The following is a 6,334-nucleotide window of genomic DNA, read 5'->3' on the forward strand; positions in this document are numbered from 1 at the left end:
AGGATAGATGACTATTGTGAAGAGTTCTTCTGCAGAGAGTGCAAGAATAGAGCAGTAGCTAGAGGTGAAAGTGAAGTCAAGAGAGGGTTTTTTTCCCCCATTTTAAAGTGGGTGCAATAATACTGCATTTGCACACTAATGGAAATGTCTCATAGAAAAAGTGTTGATGCACCAGAGCGGCAGAGAATAGCTGGAGAAATTCTTTTCTCAGCATGTCTCAGAACTGAAGACATTCTAACCTATGCCAAAGTTTGTTCCTATCCTGTGTACAATGAAATGCCAGCAATTCTGGTTAAGGAAATAGTTTCTGCAGGGGCAGAATTGGAAAGAGTTTCCGAGGTCCTTTGGAAAGCCAGGTCCCTGTATCTTGGAGTCTGAGGGCAGGGTGTGTGTGGATGAAAGTGCTAACCCAAGGGCCTCAGCTTTGACTCGAAGATAAATTCTTCTGGGCATTTGCACGAAACCCACTCAAGCAACCTTTCTGTACAATATAGCTTATAAAAAGACTTCGCTAAAACAGATTTTTACCATTTGTGATTATTGGAAGAGACAATCCATTCCACTGAGAGACTTTGTGGAGATGGGCAGAAGAGGGGATCAGATTTCCGTACTGAGAGGTCAGTCTGGCTGCTGAGGATTGAGGAAGCTGTGTCAATAGTTCAGGTGAGAGATGTTGGTAGCTTGGACTAGAATGGAGGTAGTGAGGATGAATTTGATTAATTTGTTCTAAGCTAAAGGTATACATTTGGCAGATTTCCTATGGATCATAATGAAATCATGGGTAGTAAAGTGAGGGAAGGATCTAGTGAAGAATGAGAAAGACATGGGGCCTTGAAAAGAGCTCTAAGGAAGCCTAAGACTTTCGAGTCCTTTAGACTCCAGGGCTTGGTAAACTTATCCAGTAAAGGATCGGATAGTAAATATTTCAGGCTTTGTAGCCAAGAATCAAAATCAAGATATTATATGGGTACTTATATAACAAAGAGGAAAGAGAAGCCATAAAGCTTTTATTGACAAAATTCAAAATATAATAAAAATTGAGGACACCCTTTTTATAATATAGTTCTACCAATGAGAAAAATGAAATTTTCTTTTAAGGGAATGATAGTTTTGCTTAATTGGTGTTCAGAGTTAGTCTTCCCTATTATCAAAATAAATTGCAAATGTTCGTCTATTAATGTGATGAGGTTTTACATCTTTATATATTTCAAATGTCTTTTTACACAGACACATAATGCCAAATGCTGATATCAATTCAGGAACATATAATTTAAACTGAACATATTCATTGCTTGGAAAGGTATTCATAGAATTCTATTAGATTCTTCTTTTGACAGGCTTTTAGCATGTCATTGCCAATAAATCACTTTCTTTTTTTTTTGTTTTTGTTTTTGAGCTAGAGTCTCGCTTTGTCACCCAGGCTGGAGTGCAGTGGTGCAATCTCGGCTCACTGCAACCTCTGCCTCCCAGGTTCTAGCGATTCTCCTGCCTCAGCCTCCTGAGTAGCTGGGACTACAGACACGCGCCACCATGCCCAGCTAATTTTTGTAATTTTTAGTAGAGATGATGTTTCACCGTATTGGCCAGGATGGTCTCAAACTCCTGACCTCATGATCCGCCCGCCTCAGACTCCCAAAGTGTTGGGATGAGAGGCGTGAGCCACCGCGCCCAGCCTACACTTTCTTTTTTTAATTTTAAAACCATTTTTTAATTATTTAAAAATTTTTAAATTAAAAATATGGAAGCTTTCATGAATTTGCATGTCATCCTTGCACGGGAGCCATGCTAATCTTCTCTGTATCGTTCCAATTTTTATACATGTGCTGCCAAAGCAAGCACCGATAAAAATCACTTTCCTAAACCACACAGTTAAATGTACTTTGAAATTACCTTTGTTCTTGCATTGAGTTCAGAAAAACTCTGCTGGAATGGTCATTTAAGCTCAGAAAATACATCTGTTGCAAATGGAGAATGGAGATCTTGCTTTTTGTTTTCAGTTTTGACAGCATGGGAAGTACATAAAGTAATTTCATATTACTTGTGATTGAGACATGAGTCATCTAAATGACTTTACCATAAGTTTTGAATATTAGCACTGTTTTGCCTCATAATTTTAGGTTGAATTTATTAAGAAACATTATCAAGTCTGTAGCAAAAGCTAATTCCAAAGTAATTAACAGTGGTTGTGGGCAGTTCTTCTATTTGAAAAAAACTTCAAACCTAGCCCCAAGCTCAAAAGATTGCAAAAAAATCTTACCATTGCTGAACCATTGACTGCTGTGTAGGGGGGCAAGTCAGGATATTCACACAATTCTTCAGTTCCCACTAAAGACTCAATATTGATTCCTTGAACAATGCACAACTGAGCAGAATCAGCAACCCATGTTGATTCACCAAGACCCAAGGAAAATCACTCCACATCATTTGTGTTAATTGATTATTGTCACTCCCATTGTCCTCAACTCGGACAGCAACCCTCCATGGCAAAGGCTAATACTAATTTTAAGCAGTTTGTTTCTTCTGGACACATTTCTCCAGCAACCAAACATGATTTAATTAACTAGCCATTAGTAAATGGATTTCCTTGATTAGTTAACAAATGAGCCAGTTGGGGTACTTATCTGCAAAAAGGTTGAAGACTTTTTTTTTCATTTTTTTATTTTTGTGAAGACATTTTGCTGACATGAGATATTTCATTTTAAATTTTCTATTTTTTCCTGACTCTTGCTTTCCTGTGAGTTGGAAATCTTGTGATGAGTACTTCTGGTAATGTCAGCATATATTCTTTCAGCACGACTATAATGTCGTTGTACAATGTTTTGCCGTCTAATTTAATCAGAATGATCCACACTCCACTGTGCCTTAGAAGTATGACAGTGACATTTACTTTTCTTTTCTGTTTTGACATGATGGGTATAGACTGGTAATAAAAAAATAAAACATCATAGGTACAGTGACACATGAGACACTTGAAACACTGCCAAGTGATAACTGTGTCACTGTGATGTGTGGCGTGCCAAGTCACATTGCGAAGCAGTGACAGCACCCTATAGTGTCTCTATCACAACTACTCAATCTGCCATTGGAACACAAAAGTAGCTATGGACAATGTGCAAATGAATAAATGTGGCTGTGTTCCAAAAAAACATTATTTATGGACACTGAAATTTGAAATTCATGTCATTTTCATGCATCATGAAATATTATTTTTCTTTTCCTTTGTTTCAACTATTAGAATATGTAAAAAAAAAAAATTTAGCTTGAAGGACCTGTTAAAAACAGATGGCAGGCCATAATTTGGTAAATGGAAGATTGTTTCAAGATGAAGCCTAGAAAATAGCCACTGGGCCAGGCATGGTGGCTCATGCCTGTAATCCCAGCACTTTGGGAGACTAAGGCAGCAAAATTGCTTGAACCCAGGGGGCGGAGGTGGCAGTGAGCCGGGATCAAGCCACTGCATTCTTCTCAAAAAAAAAAAAAAACAACCGCTGCAACTCTCAGTTATTTGTTGAACTCAGAGGAAGCAGTTGGACAATGTGAGAAAAACTGCAGATATAAGTGGATCGAGTGGTGAACTGAAGGTGAGAGAACGAATATGGAAAGTATAAGCCATCTTTTTGCAAAATATGGCTCTAAAATGGAGGAAAGAAATGATGTAATTTAAGGAGAAGACTATTGGTTAAAATAGGTGCAACTTGATCATGAGCACTTAAATCTCCATTTCTTCTTTCTTCTTTAATAAGGAAAATAATAGCTATCTTGATGTTTCTTAGAACAGTCAAATGAGATAAAGTATGTTTTAAAGGCACCAGCATGATGCCTAGCATATAGTAGATTCTCAAGAGTTAATTAATAAATATTCTTGTATACTTCTTATTTGCTTCGTGAAAAACAAGAGTTTATTGCTTCCCATGTAGCTTTGTTATTTAGTTCTTGAACTATTTTTTTTTAAATCAAGGTTGTATTGCCTTAGTGAGGTGCTTTGAAAGTTGTTAAATAAATCAGAAGTTAACTGATTGGTCAGGATACTATATTACAATTTTAATAATTTGGATTTTGTAACTTCCCCAACTTTCCGCCTGCTAGACTGAATTCTAATCTTTTTAGTCTGTCTTCACATGGGAACCACTTCATCCTGTCATTTTCATTGCCTTTTTAAAATCATACTAAAATTAGACAAATAATTATACAAATGAATCATACAAATCATACACTGGTTTGGTATATTAGTGGGCTTATATTTATTTTTATTACTTTTTTAATATAACTTTTTTTCTGTAAGTCATACCTAGAGTTACCACATGACCCAGAAATTCCACTCCTAGGTATATACCCCAAGAAAAGTGAAAACATATGCCCATGCAGAAACCTGTGTGTGAGTGTTCACAGCAGCCTTATCATAGTCCCAAAGTGGAAATAACCTAAATATTCAGCAACTGATGAATAGATAAATAAAATGTGTATATCTATACGGTGGAATTTCATTTGGCCATAAGAATACGTGAGGTACTGATACAGGCTACAGAATGAATAAAACTTGAAAATATTTTGCTAAGCTTTAGAAGCTCATCACAAAGACCACTTATTGAATGATTCCATTTACATGAAATGTCCAGAATAGACAAAATGATAAGGACAGGAAGTAGGTTATTGGTTGCCTAGGACTTGGGGGTGAGGATTAGGGGAGAAATACCTATTGGAGTTTCACTGTGGGTCGATGCTTTATATTCTGTGTCTGATAATCTGGTATCTGGAGTCCCTGTGGATGTGTCTTTTGAATGTTGTTTTGCTAGAGGGATATTTTCTCCTCCTGCATCTGTCTGTATTTGACTGTGTGGAGGACTCTGTATTTGAGATTTTATTGTCAGAAATAATTTGAAGCCTAGATGGATGTTACATTTTTTCAAAAAAGAATTTTGCTCATTTTTTTCAGGCACTCGGGGATGCCAGCAATCAGGTATCACCGTTTTTTGTTTGTTTTTTGAGCAGGAATGAAAGTTTATTAAACAGCTTTAGAGCAGGAATGAACAGAAAGTAAAGTACACTTGGAAGAGGGCCAAGCGGACATCTTGGAGTTCAAGCGCAATCAGGTATCATCAATCCTAGGCTAGAGGTTTTCTGGGCTACCTGAAAAATTTGAATGGCACTGGGTAGCAGACCGCAAGGGCTGGTTTACTTCCACTTCACCTCTGGTTCCTGAGTACAGTCAGTGCCGTGTCAAGCCACAGTGGAGCCCGAGGCAAAAGAAACATCAGTAATACTGATCTTGTCTTCATTTAACATTTTGATATTTTGTTCATCATGGATTTTTTCATTAATTTTGATCTTTAAAAATAGTGCATTAATACTTATCTGGATTACTGAGGTTTTTTTTGGTCCTCCTAAATTTTGTGGACATGGTGAGTACTTCACTGACCTCACACTACTTCCAGCCTTGGTATCTGCCTTGGGATTTGTACACCCTAGGCAGTTTGAAGAGAACAGTTGTGGTTCCCTCCAACTTCCTATAAAATCCCATGAAGGTTTCCTCCTTTATGATACCATTTATAATTAACTATAAGACTTCCACAGGATTGGAGGCCAATACATCACATTCAGTAGGCTTATCAGACTACTTTTCATCCTCAAAGTAATGGATTAATAGAAAATTGGAAGGAATAAAACCACGTGCTCATGCCTGTAAATCCCAGCACTTTGGGAAGCTGAGGCGGGCGGATCACCTGAGGTAAAATTATTTTAGAAGCTAATACAACTTATAATATTAACAATCAAATATATTGGGATATTGAACTAAATTCCCTTCAGCATATTATCCCTATGGAGCAGGATTGGCCTGAAGCATTATTTTGACTTCAGCAACAATAATTATAATCACTCAACAGATACACACTACAAAGTACACACTGCTACAGATTAAGTAGGCAAATGACTTGCTGTAAAGTTAATTCAAATATATGAGAAAGTGTATGCTAGAATTTTTGGTCGGTTCAGCCATCTGTAGAAGTCCAAACCAACTGGTTATTAAAAATGTGTGGAATCTATATATACACTTTGATAATCTATTTGGTTATATGATATTGCAAGACAAGTGGTAGCTCTCCAACTAGGAGTCATCGTTTTGTCACGAGAAGGCCTTGATCACGGATCAGGAACGTAGACCACACTGTGGATTGTTTTAAGCATGACTATTTTCTGAGGTGGAAACTCCCTCCCACACACACAGGGCGGTGGTGGTGCTGGAGTTACAAGAAAGATAATTGATGTAGCAAATTCTAAAAAACGACAAAGATTAGGATCAAAGGATGGTTGTGTGGATTAGACTTGGTCAGAAGGT

General features: G+C 37.3%; 1 non-coding gene across 1 annotated transcript; it reads right to left on the reverse strand.

The window, feature by feature from the left end:
- Positions 1-1,732: 1,732 nt before the first annotated feature.
- LOC114679745 (U6 spliceosomal RNA) lies at positions 1,733-1,839 on the reverse strand. Its single transcript, XR_003731858.2, has one exon. It is a non-coding gene; the product is annotated as a U6 spliceosomal RNA (small nuclear RNA).
- Positions 1,840-6,334: the final 4,495 nt, after the last annotated feature.

The sequence above is a fragment of the Macaca mulatta genome, chromosome 7, assembly GCF_049350105.2.
Source record: "Macaca mulatta isolate MMU2019108-1 chromosome 7, T2T-MMU8v2.0, whole genome shotgun sequence".
In the NCBI taxonomy this organism is placed as follows: domain Eukaryota; kingdom Metazoa; phylum Chordata; class Mammalia; order Primates; family Cercopithecidae; genus Macaca; species Macaca mulatta.